Here is a 13,073-nt window from a genome sequence, read left to right as displayed (position 1 = left end):
TGAACAGATACCATGTACCATTTATCATAGTTGTGGCTACAATGTAAGAATCAGGAGCATGCCATTCATAGAATCATAGAATCCCTACAGTACTGAAGGAGGCCATTCGGCCCATCAGGTCTGCTCCAAACCTCTGAAAGAGCACTCTACTCAGGTCCACTACCCCACCCCATCTCTGTAATCTAACCTATACATCTCTGGACACTAAGGGGCAATTTAACATGGCCAATCCACCTAACCTGCACATCTTTGGGCTGTGGGAAGGAACCGGAACTTCCAGAGGAAATCCACGCAGGGGAGAATGTGCAAACTCTACACGGACAGTCACCCAAGGTCCCTGGCACTGTGAGACAGCTGTGCACCAGCCCTTCATGCCCCTCCTGCTATTCAGTAAGATTACTGTTTAATACACGTATCATCTGTAGCCCTCTGTTGTAGAAAAAATGCAAAAGGTTCACAACCTCAGTGATCCAATTTCTCTTCCTTTCAGTCCTAAACTATCCTAGATTATGACCCCGAGTTCTAGACTCTCTCAGGAAAACAGCCTCTCAGCATCTACAGCTCTTGACAGAAAAGTTTGAATAGCTGGCAATTAGAATTGGCTCTAATGTTAGCATATTTTAGCGAAAACATCGAGTTATCAAAGTGATAAATTTAGATTCGCTAAAATAGCAAATTTATATTACAGTTCCGTGATGTCAACAGTAAAAAAAATTAAAAGATAAACATTATTAAACATGAAAACAAGTCGTCAGCAAATAGTGACAAGTTATATTGCCAAGATAATGGGGCAATGGTTTGTTCTTACTACATTGAGCACTGTACCTGACCTGTTCTTAAGGTTAAATTACTGTTTTTTTAATTCATACCAGGCGTCGCTGAAACTTTTTTTTATCCAAAAAAGATACAGCAGGCAACCCGGCTTTTGTTGAAGGGTCAGATTAGAAATGTGCTCAGCAGTACATAGTCAGCTATCCATCCAGCGCCCAAACCGAATGCGAAATTAAAGCTCCATCAGCAAAATGCTCCTTTACTCACAGGTCCAGCATGATTGTTTTTTTTATCCCCATGTACTACACAGTCTTCAGTGATAGTCTTCAGTGGGTGGGAACCCCTCCTTGTGCTCGGGTACTCAGAGACTTTCCATCAGGCGGTGCAGAGCGCTGAGCTCAGAGTGAGAGGCTGCACAGACAGGCAGAGCCGGGGAGGCCGCCACTCGCCAGCCGGCTCGGGCTGCACTCAGCCAATGACTGGGGCCGCTCGAGCTCTGCCCTGTGGCTGCCTCCCAGCTGGTGCTGTGGACAGAGGAGGTGGAGCCTGAGCGGCGAAGGCAGAGCCCGCGGGCGGCAGCACACTTCACACAGCAGCAGCTCAGCGGCCGGGCCGCCGCTGGAGCAACAACATTGCACAGCAAAACTTCCCAAAATAAATCAATACATAAAATCCCTGCGCGTCAGCAATAAAGAAATCTGATTCCCCACAGCCAGCTTCCAGGAAGGAGGGGGAGGTGATTGTGAGCTGCCTTCTCAACGGGGAGTTCCCCCGGGTTTCCTGCACCACACGATATGGAGCAATGCACAGCCCGGGAGGAGGAGGTGGTGGACGGGCAGCGGCTTAATCCTGCGCCAATCCCCCTGTTTCTGTCAGCCATTTCCGAGCAGTTTTAGCGATAATCCTCTGCGCCCAAGACTGCGCCCAGAACTACGCCCGGGTGGGGGATCGAGATTGATATATCATTCATAATGACCAAAGGTTAACACCGCGCAGAATTTATGATCTCGCAGTGTGTTATTAAAGCTGGACCTTGACAATCTTTGTGTAAGCAGGAATAATGAAAGGGTGATACCGATTCCAAGGACTCAACTCTACGGGAACACATGTTTTTAATAAAACTGCTGTTATTGCATGAAGATGGAGAGATGGCCAATACTATTCTCCTCTATTCAGGATTTACTGTAGGGCGGCTCTGGCCATATATTAAGAGCTAGTACACTCATTATTATGATTGAGGCAATGAATGACTAGCAGAGCTATATTGATACAAAAAGGTCTCCGTTAATCTGGGTCAGAGATGAATTACCCCGGGTTCCCGCTCTTGACCATTAACCAGTGACCTCTGGTGAGAAGCAGCAGCAGAGGGGGTGGGATGAGACTCAACAACAAAACAACTCATATTTATAACAAGCCTTTCACATAATCATTACCCACTGAACACGAGAATTATAAAGCAGAATGTGACACCTAGGCGAGCCACACAAAGCGATATTAGGGTAGATGACCAAAAGGTTGGTCAAAGGGGTTTGAGGAGGAAAGAGGTTTAGAGAGGTGGAACAGTTTAGGGAGGGAATTCTCGGATCCGGGCTAAAGGCAGTCAATGATGCACAAGAGGCCAGAATTTGGTGAGTGCAGATATCTCAGAGGACTGTGAGGCTGGAGAAGATGACAGCGATGACGAGGGAGGCTATGAAGGGATTTGAAACCAAAGAAGAGAATTTTAAAAATTGTGAGCTGTATGCCCTGGAGCAAGGACGGGGTGAACAAGGACACAGGCAACAGAGCTTTGGATGACCTTGAGTTTATGGAGGACAGAATGTGGGAGATTGGCCAGGAGTGCACTGGAATGAAAGAAAACAAAGACATTTATTCAGCACTTTTCAGGATTACAACAGATCCCAAAACACCCTTTAGCTAATGAAGTACTTTTGAAGTGTAGTCATTGTTTTATTGTTGCAAATATGTGCACAGCAATCCTCCCACAGACAGTAAGCAAAGTGATAACAACCAGGTACATTGGGCTGGATTCTCCAATTTTGAGCCTAAGTGCCGAGGATCTGTGGCGTTTTACATGAAAAAATCGATGGCGCCCTCTCACCAACCCTGCGACCGGTGAGGGGCTAGCAGCCACGCATTGTAAAGCTCCCGGCTCCAGCAATATAAATGGCTGGAGAACGGCCAGCGTGGCCACGCATGCACACGGCGGCGACCTGCAGTGGTCGCGCCATAAAATATGGCGCGGTGTGCGCAGACCCAACCTGCCAGAAAATGCCCCCCCCCCGGCCACCTCTTGGCCACCCCTTCCACCAGCCCTCGTGGAAGCTCCCCCCCCTCCCCCCCCCCCCCCCCCCCCCCCCCCGGCCAGCAGCACTGGACACAGTCCGCAGCCGCCATGCCGGGCTCCCGACCACTGAGACCACACGTCAATCGTGTGAGCAAGAATTCAGCCCATCGGGAGCGGAGCATCGGGGGAGGGCCTTCAGATGACGCGCTAATGCCATCCCAATGATGTGTGGCACGCGACACAATGACGCCATTTTGGAGGGGGCAGAGCATACAAAACCTGCGTCAAACAGGCGGTGCCCCCGATTTTGGCGTCAAAAGGGATTCTCCGCCCAATCGGTGACTACAAAATCGGCGTCGGAGAACAGAGAATCCTCCCGTTGTTTTTGTTATATTGAACGCGGAATAAATATTGACCAAGATACCCCTTATCTTCTTCAAAATATTACCATGGGATCTTTTACATTCACCTGAGGGGGCAAGCAGAATCTCAGTTTAATGCCTCCATTGAAGGATGATGTTTTCAACAGTGCAGCACTCCCTTGGTATAGTAATGCATTTGAGTGGCAGCCTTGATTTTTGTGTTCGGATCCTGGAGTGGGACTTGAATAATCAAGTCGAGAGGTAAGAAAGGCTCGGCTGTGGTGCTTCTCTCATGGTCAAACAGCCTGCCAACACATTTAAAATGTAGTGTCAGAAGGGGACAATCACCCATTGAAATTCACTTTCAGGGAGAAAAGGTGAAAGAATGATGGGAAAGATGGGAAGCCAATGTACAAGCATAATAGAAGCTATAGGAATCTGTGTCGAGCTTATTCATTATTTAAAACACACCATTTTCCTTGTTCGATACATATTACTGCCTCTGACTTGTCACGCTGCGTGTCCAACATTCAATATTGGATGAGTATAAATTTCCTCTCAAGCCTGGGAATACTGAAGCCATGTCTCCAGCTCTTGCCACAAATTCCATTCCCTAGCTACTGACCCCTTCCTTTACCTGGTCACTGCCTCAGGTGGAACCAGATTGTTCACAACCTTGCTGTTCAACTTGACCCTGAACTGAGCCTCTAATTCCATATCCTTACCATCACCAAGACTACCTATTTCTAGCTGCAAAATATGTCTCATCTCATCTCCACTGCTACCTCAGCTAACCTGCGGATGAAACTCTTAGCCAATGCTTTCCTGGATGGCCTTCCACCTTGCACGTTCTGCAAACTGAGCTAATCCCAAATTCTGCTCCCCACATCCTAACTCACACCAAGTCCTGTACACCCATCCGAAATTGGATTAGAGGAGTGCAGATGTCTCGGTAGGCTGTAGGGCTGCAGGAGGTTCAGAGAAAGGGAGGAGTGAGACCATTAAAGGATTTGGAAAGAAGTATTTGAAATGTAAATCTATGTGTTCTAGACTAGGGGCCAAGAGAGGTCAGTGAGCATGGGTTGCTTAACCATTCGTGGACGTATCTGCAGCTGCTCTAAGTTCTGGAATTCCCTCCCTATATCTCTCCACATCACGACCATTCGAATCTCCTTTAAGACACTCCTTAATATTACCTGATTTGACCTACCTATTCTCATATCTCCTTTGGTGCCTCAGTGTCAGAATGCTCCAGAGAAGCATCTTGAGATATTTAACTTTGTTAAAGGTGCCATATAAAAGCTAGTTGTCGTTATTGTGACACTTTTTTTAAATGTTGGAAATAATTCAATATGAGACAAAATAAAGGATTAATAGGAGTCTCCCGGGGCATCTCCTGAATACATCCTGGTAGTGAGCTGAACAGAGGTTACTGGGCAGAGCTTGGGAACCATTTGTGTTATTCATGGATTTTTTATTTGTTTATTCTTGGGATATGGGCATCGCTGGCTAGGCCAGCATTTGTTGCCCTTTCCTTATTGTCCTTGGAAAGGTGATGGTGAACCAATTTCTTGAACTCGTGCAATCCACTACATCCATGTTATTATCCAGGCCTTGCTGGAAGTGGGCATGGACTGTAAAACACTTGGGAAGTTGCGAATGACACGGAACATTGTGCAATCATCAGTGTGATGCACGATCAATTGCACAGAGACGAGAGTTGAATACAACTGAGGCTTTATTACTCTAAGATGTGTAGCCTCCCACAGCAGCTGGCAAAATGGCTGCTGTACGGCGGACACACATATTTATACACCGCCTACTGGGCGGAGCTAGCAGGCAGGGGCTACCACTGGACCTGTAGTACAGGGTCTTACCATACACATTCTAATATGGACAACAGTGGTGATTACCACACTCACCCCCTGTTAAAATTGAGTTCGGCGGGGGTGGTGGAGAACTATATACAGAGCAAGTTTGAGTTTAATGTACAGAAACAAGAAAAAAAAATTCTTTTGAAGTCCAGTGGTTTGATAGTCCCTAACCAGTTATAGATTTAGTCGGTCCGGGGCCTTTCGTGTGCCGCTGGGAGCAACACAGTGGTGGCGGCATTTCTGGTGTTGGTCTGGTCCTCGGTGACTCCGGGAGTGTGCCAAAATCCTCTTCATCCTCGGCGTGGGCAGGGGGAGGATGGATGGTCCTGGGGGGGTTGCTGCTGGGTGCGCCGGGGGAGGGGGGCAGAGCCGGGCTAGAGGTGTGTGTGTGTGTGTAACCTGCTGGTGCCAGGTCCCTGAGGGAGACAGTATCCAGGCGGCCGTCGGAGTACGCCACGCAGGCATACTGGGGGTTAGCGTGGAGAAACTGCACCCTTTCAACCAACGGGTCCGCCTTGTGGAGTCAGACGTGCCTACGGAGGAATATGGGTCCTGGAGCTGCGAGCCAAGTTGGGAGCGACACCCCAGATGTGGACTTCCTAGGGAAGGCAAAGAGACGTTCATGGGGCGTGTTGTTAGTGGCGGTGCATAGTAGTGACCGAATGGAGTGCAGTGCGTCAGGAGGACCTCCTGCCAGCGGGAGGCTGGGAGATATCTGGACTGTAGGGCCAGTTGGATGGCTCTCCAGACCGTCCAATTCTCCCTCTCTACCTGCCCGTTTTCCCGGGGGTTATAGCTGGTCGTCCTGCTGGAGGCGATACCCCTGCTGAGCAGGAACTGACGCAGCTCATCGCTCATGAATGAGGATCTCTTGTCACTGTGGATGTAGGCGGGGAAGCCGAACAGAGCGAAGATTGTGTTGAGGGCTTTGATGATAGTTACAGACGTCATGTTGGGGCATGGGATGGCGAAGGGGAATCTGGAGTACTTATCGACCACACTGAGGAAATACGTGTTACGGTCAGTGGAGGGGAAGGGCCCTTTGAAATCCACGCTGAGGCGTTCAAAGGGGCGGGAGGCCTTCACCAGGTGCGCACGGTCCGGCCGGTAGAAGTGCGGCTTGCACTCCGCACAGACCTGGCAGTCTCTGGTGATTGTCCGTACTTCCTCGATGGAGTAGGGCAGATTGCGGGCCTTTATGAAATGGTACAACTGTGTGACTCCCGGGTGACAAAGGCTGTTGTGAAGGGTCTGGAGTCGGTCTACTTGTGCGCTGGCTCATGTACCTCGGGATAGGGCATCGGGGGGGCTCGTTGAGCTTGCCGGGCTGATACAAAATCTCGTAGTTGTAGGTGGAGAGCTCGATCCTCCACCTCAAGATATTATAATTTGTGATCTTGCCCCGCTGTGTGTTGTTAAACATGAAAGCTACCGACCGTTGGTCAGTGAGGAGAGTGAATCTCCTGCCGGTCAGGTAATGCCTCCAATGCCGCACAGCTTCAACGATGGCTTGGGCCTCTTTTTCGACAGAGGAGTGCTGAATTTCGGGGGCATAAAGGGTGTGGGAAAAGAATGCCACTGGCCTGCCTGCCTGATTGACCGTGGCAGCTAGGGCGACGTCTGATGCGTCGCTCTCCACTTGAAAGGGTAGTGTTTCGTCTACTGCGTGCATCGTGGCCTTGGCGATATCGACTCTAATACGGTTGAAGGCCTGTTGAGCCTCGGCCATCAGGGGGAAAAGGGTGGACTGGATGAGTGGGCGGGCCTTGTTTGGGACCCACTGGGCATAGTATGAAAAGAACCCCAAGCAGCGTTTGAGGACCTTGGGGCAGTGGGGGAGTGGAAACTCCATGAAGGGGCACTTGCGGTCGGGATTGGGCCCCAGAAGTCCGTTCTGGACCACATAGCCGAGGATGGCTGAGCGGTTTGTGCTGAATACGCACTTCTTGTTATAGGAGAGGTTTAGGAGAGTGGCGGTGTGGAGAAATTTTGCAAGGTTGGCATCGTGGTCCTGCTGTTCGTGGCCGCAGATGGTGACATTGTCTAGGTACAGGAAGGTGGCCCGCAGCCTGTACCAGTCGACCATTCGGTCCATCTCCCGTTGGAAAACCGAGACCCCGTTGGTGACGCTGAAGGGAACCCTGAGAAAGTGGTAGATGCGGTCATCTGCCTCGAAGGCAGTGTATGGGTGGTCCGCCTTACGGATGGGGAGCTGGTGGTAGGCGGATTTGAGGTCTACAGTTGAGAAGAACCGGTACTGTGCAATCTTAATCACCATATCAGATATGCGTGGGAGGGGGTACGCGTCGAGCTGCGTATATCAATTGATGGTCTGGCTGTAGTCAACAACCATTCCGTGTTTCTCCCCAGTTTTAACAACTACCACTTGGGCTCTCCAGGGGCTGTTGCTGGCCTCGATGATGCCTTCCCGAAGCAGACGCTGGACCTCGGACCTGATGAAGGTCCTGTCCTGGGTGCTGTACCGTCTACTCCTGGTGGCGACTGGTTTGCAATCCGGGGTTAGGTTTGCAAATAGGGAAGGTGGGTCGACCTTTAAGGTCGCGAGTCCGCACACAGTAAGGGGTGGGAGGGACCCAGTAAATTTCAAGGTTCGGCTCTGGAGGTTACACTGGAAGTCCAGGCTGAGTAGCAGGGCAGCGCAAAGATTGGGGAGGACATAGAGGCGGAAGCTGCTGAATTCTATGCCCTGGACCGTGAGCGTGACTATACAGTACCCTGGGATCACCATGGAGTGGGATCCAGAGGCCAGGGAAATTCTTTGATTGGTGGGGTGTACCGCGAGGGAGCAGTGCCTTACTGTATCTGGGTGGATGAAGCTTTTGGTGCTCCCGGAGTCCAGCAGGCAAGGGGTCACATGCCCATCGATCTTCATGCTGGTCAAGGCGGTGGCTAGGTTGTGCGGGCGAGACTGGTCGATTGTGACCGAGGCGTGTCGTGGCTGGTCGTCGCTGGTGTCGGACAATGGGGTGCCCGGGGGGCACGGGTCCTGGAACAATGGTGGTGCCCCTGTGCCGTGGGGAAGACAAGATGGCGGCGCCCAGAGGTCATGGGGTGGACAAGATGGTGGCACCCACGGGCCGCACGTGGCGGGGGTTGAAAAAGATGGCGGCGCCCATGGGCCGCACATGTTCCATGGAGGGGAAGATGGCAGTGCCCACTGGCCACGCATGGTCTGAGGGGGAGAAGATGGCGGCGCCCACTGGCCATGCGTGGTCCGAGGAGGTGAAGATGGCCCATTGTCCGTAAGCGAGGGGAGGGTTGGGATGATAGCGGCGACTGGCACACCGTAGCAAAGTGCCCTTTCTTCTGCAGGCCTTACAAAGGGTGGTGTGGGCCAGGCAGCATTGGCGGGGGTGTTTCTGTTGCCCGCAGAAGTAACATCGGGGCCCCCCAGGGTTGGCTGGCTGGCACGTGGCACAGGCATATTGGCTGGGTAAGGGCCCGATGGGGCAGCTGTCTGTGGGGTCCATGATGTGTAGGAGGGATGAGCCGCACGGCTGGGGGTGTAGGCCTGAATATTGCTCAAGGCGACTGTCATCGATAGCGCTAGTTTCTTTGTTTCTGCGAGGGTCGAGCGTGGCCCCCTCCAAAAGTCACTGGTGTATGAGGTCTGACCCTATCCCCGTAACAAAAGCATCCCGCATGAACACGGAATGTTCCGTGGCCATGACGGTCTGACAGTTACAGTCTCTGACTAGTGGAATCAAAGCGCGCCAGAAATCTTCTACGGACTCACCAGGGAGCTGACAGCGAGTGGAGAGTACGTGTCTGGTGAAGAGTGTGTTCGTCCGCTGGGCGTAATTCTCTTTTAGTAGCGCCATGGCTTCGTCGTAGTTCGGCTCATCCTGGATCAGAGAAAAGACGTTGGAGCTCAGGCGCGAGTACAGTATCTGGATCTTCTGAGCCTCCGGAATTGGGTCTGGTGCAGACCTGATGTACGCCTCAAAACAAGCTAGCCAGTGTTGAAAGTCTTTTTGGCGTCGCGTGATTGCGGATCCCGCTGCAGGCGATTCGGCTTGATGTGGAGGTCCATCTTCTGAAAATCTTAGAGTAATAAATTGATGCACGAGTGTTGAATACAACTGAGGCTTTATTACTCTAAGATGTGTGGCCTCCCACAGCAGCTGGCGAAATGGCTGCTGTACGGAGGACACACATATTTATACTCCGCCTACTGGGCGGAGCCAGCAGGCAGGGACTACCACCGTACCTGTAGTACAGGGTCTTACCATATATATTCTAATATGTACAACAGTGGTGATTACCACTCAGTGAACATCCCACTTCTGACCCAACGATAGGGGAAGCTCAATGAGAGAGCAGCTGAATAATTCTGGGCCTAGGACACTAGCTGTAGAGGTACTCCTGTAGTGACACTGAAATATATGAATCATGATTGGATTAGGATAGGAACTAAAATATCAAAAGAAACTGTTCAAAAATATTTTTAAAATGCAGAATTTTAAATCATTATGAACGCATTTGTTATTGTACAAATATAAAATTAGCTTTCAGAGCCAGTGAGGATGTACATAAGTAGTTATGAAGTTAGTACATCACTAATAACTCAGTTATATCTCAGTGAACAAGTTGTAACTTTTACAAGTGTGTACATTGAGACTCACAGCATTAATGGAAGTTTTCATCAATTCACTGATTTAGGGATTGCACACTAGGAGGAACCCCGTTAACACACCCTCTGGAGAAGCATAGAATCATCAGCAGTATCTTCTTGATTTCTGCATTATGCTGTGCATGTGAGGACTCTCAGGCCAGGATTCTCCAATCTGAGTTCTCCCGCCATCACTGCCAGCGAGAATGGAGAATTTGGCATTCAGCCAGAACTCCATTCACTGCAACAGGACCGGAGAATCCCACCGCCGTGAACAAACAGGGAATTCAGGTCCCGAAGTTGCTGTGAAGTTCAGTGAAAAAGTGATAACAAATGTTAACAGTTTTGTCATTACCAAATCCGAGACAATGAGGCAAGCATATGGCCACTGTCAGGATTACAATAGATGTTACTGCCACCCCAGCTGAGGTCATGTGAACAATTATAGAACACCTTATATGATGAAGCATGATTTGTGCAAGATTAATGAGGCCACGCTACCAGCAATTAAATATTAAAACATAATGTTAAAGTTGAGGCTTCCAAATTATACACCTCGAGCAAGGTTTTGGCAAAGTTTTAACTACACCCTGGGGGACAAGAGCTTTCACCCCAACAATAAGTTTGATCATTATCCTTAGTTTCTGATGGCTTTGACTTTACAAAAGGAGGTATTCCTTAGAGGTTCTGAACATGCTGTAGTATTGAGATTGGGAGTTTGTGACGAGCCAACAAATGCAGATGGAATTAATTCCCCCCCCCCCCCCCCAAGGTATTTGGACCACATCTGCCACTGTCTCAGAGTCTGCATCCAAGCTGATAAAAGAGACCTGGGCTACACCCATTTCACAAGACAGGCCACAGAGTCGGGCCACCTCCTGCACAATGACCTGCAGACAACAACTGGATCAAAGATGGCTCCTCTTATTGAGGCAAAGGGTGCCACTACACAAAGCTTTCATGCTGCAAGATCTTTCCACCATTCCTGCTCCCCTGGCCAAAATATTTTATCCACTTACCTTTGAGGGCCTCAGCTCTTTGGTTGACAGATCCAGCTGGTTGGAGTGTCCATCGCGAAAGCTTCTGCTCAATAGGCCACACAAATGGTTCTGGACTTCTATCTTACATTATTGAAATCCGATTTGAATGTATTCACAAGGCTCCTGCGTGAGTGAGGTAAGTGCCTCAGCCCCTTTGAAGTCAGTGGAAGTAAGATGGTGGTAGAAAGCTAGCGCCAAGTAATGTCTAGTTTCCCCCAGGCAGAATGAGTTAAAATCCCTCCGTAGTTCAATCAAATAGAACAGGGCTGTGTTTCACTTCCCAAAGCTTCAATTCTATCCGTAGCAGATGGTGTCGCTGAACAATTCGACTGTTACTGGGTGCTTTGTTCCTTTGGACTTTCAAAGCAAACTCGGTGAAAACAACTGGGATATGCTGGATAAGCCAATAAACCATTGTGAACTGCTGAACAGAAGAGATGCCATTGTTCAGTGGGAAGCCTGCCAGCTGCTTAGTCACAGATTCAGTCCAGCTCAACAAACACAAAGTGCCCGCTCAGTATTCTCACTAATGAATTGTCTGCTGTGAAAAAAAGCAGACAAATCCTCTTGCAGGAGGATTCTGTACATCTCTGGTCGAAATAAATTATATCTTTTTACTGTGTGAATCTTGAGATTATTACCCCATTCAATTATCTGATTATTGCAGTGAAATTTTAAAAATGAATTTACTGTGCTCCACAATGCTTTCCATACATGTTAGATATTTTGAAATAATACTTGAGCATTCACAATTCTTCATAAAACTGCATAGATAATAAAACATTATAGGGTGGGAGAGGTCTTTTGGACCATCGACATTGTACAGTTTGTTCCATTTCAGAGTCTATACAATCCATTTTTGCCTCACAAGGAAAATTTCTTCCACGTTTCTCCATCTAAAAATATACTGAATATTGGTGTACAGGAAAGACTTCCAGTGGCGATGTGTAGGTGGAGGGCACACGTTGGGTGGCTCCTGCTAGAGCTTTTGTTTTTTGGCCCTTTTCACGCAGATTTTGGGGAGAATTTTATCTGATTGATTGTGGCAACCAAAGGATGTTGAAATCCCAGAAAAGGTATCCAGGAAGAAAGGGTGCGAGCAATAGTCGGTCAGCGAGCTTGGTGGGACGTTCAGTGGGAGGAAAGGTGACGGGAGCGAGCTTACCGGGTGGGGCTGGGTCCATTGCAGTGGATAAACTGGCCAAAGTGATGGCGGGGTTGTTTATGCGGCTGTTTTCCAAGCACTTGGACAGGCATCGAGAGGAGATGATGGCCTCACTCAAGGAGTGGGTGGATGAGACTCTTGCCCCGATAAAGGAGGTTTTGCAGATATGTCGATGGAGGTGCGGGAGCAAGAAGTGTTGAAGGGGGTGGGAGAGTCATTGACGATGGGTGAGGAGCTGCGGAGAGTGATGGCAAATGCACCACCAAGAGCTGATATAGTCTGCTTTCACAGCTACCAGGTAAAGGAAAATGTGTTGAGATGGGTGAAGCTGAATCGAGAGTTGAGGTGGGAAGGCATGGGTATTCATATATGCCAGGATCTCACGGCAGAGCTGGCAAAGAGGCGGGCGGCCTTTGGTCAGGTGAAGTCGGCTTTGTATAAAAGCAATGTGAGGTTTGGGGTGGTCTACCTGGCAAAGCTAAAGGTCACAAATCACTTCAGAGACTACTACTTTAAGAAGGCCGAGGAGATGGAGGCGTTCATGAAAGCTGAGGACTGGGACTGAATTGAGTTTAGACTTGGTTGGTTTTTATCTTTTTATCTTTCTTCCTTCTTTGAGATCTTGTTTGGGAGGGGATTGGTTTGGGAGTTTGGGGTAATTTGTTGGGCTTTTTTTCCCCTTGGTTTGAGGGATTATGGTATTGGGGATTTGGAATGTGGGAGGGCCTTTGAGTTGATTTTGTTTTTGATATTGGGCATGTGGGGGAGGCGGTTCTGGCAGGGGCCATCTTGCTAGCAAATGTAAGTTGGCTAGTGAATGGGAGCGAGGTGGGAGGAGGGGCCAGGGTTATTGGAACTGGTATGAACGGGTTTTGATGGGCCTGAGAAGTGGCTGGGAGTTTCTGGGAAGGGGAGGGGTAGGTGCCTGATGGTGACTAGAG

At 49.5% G+C, this 13,073-nt stretch overlaps 1 protein-coding gene across 11 annotated transcripts in view; it reads right to left on the bottom strand.

Annotated features, from left to right (window-relative positions):
• Positions 1-13,073, bottom strand: part of trim2a (tripartite motif containing 2a) — a 212,817-nt gene that overhangs the window by 133,661 nt on the left and 66,083 nt on the right. The window contains exon 1 of one of the 11 annotated variants that reach the window (XM_038792017.1): positions 10,947-10,965. The exons of 8 other annotated variants lie outside the window; for them this stretch is intronic. The gene's annotated coding sequence lies outside the window, so the exon portion shown is untranslated. Of the gene's footprint in view, positions 1-1,038; positions 1,296-10,946; positions 10,966-13,073 lie in introns of those variants that run through there. 2 more of the 11 variants (XM_038792012.1, XM_038792024.1) reach the window with 2 other exon arrangements.

The sequence above is a fragment of the Scyliorhinus canicula genome, chromosome 3 (genome assembly GCF_902713615.1).
Source record: "Scyliorhinus canicula chromosome 3, sScyCan1.1, whole genome shotgun sequence".
Classification (NCBI taxonomy): domain Eukaryota; kingdom Metazoa; phylum Chordata; class Chondrichthyes; order Carcharhiniformes; family Scyliorhinidae; genus Scyliorhinus; species Scyliorhinus canicula.
Note: the sequence above shows the minus strand (reverse complement) of the source record. Positions and strands in the feature narration are given on the sequence as shown.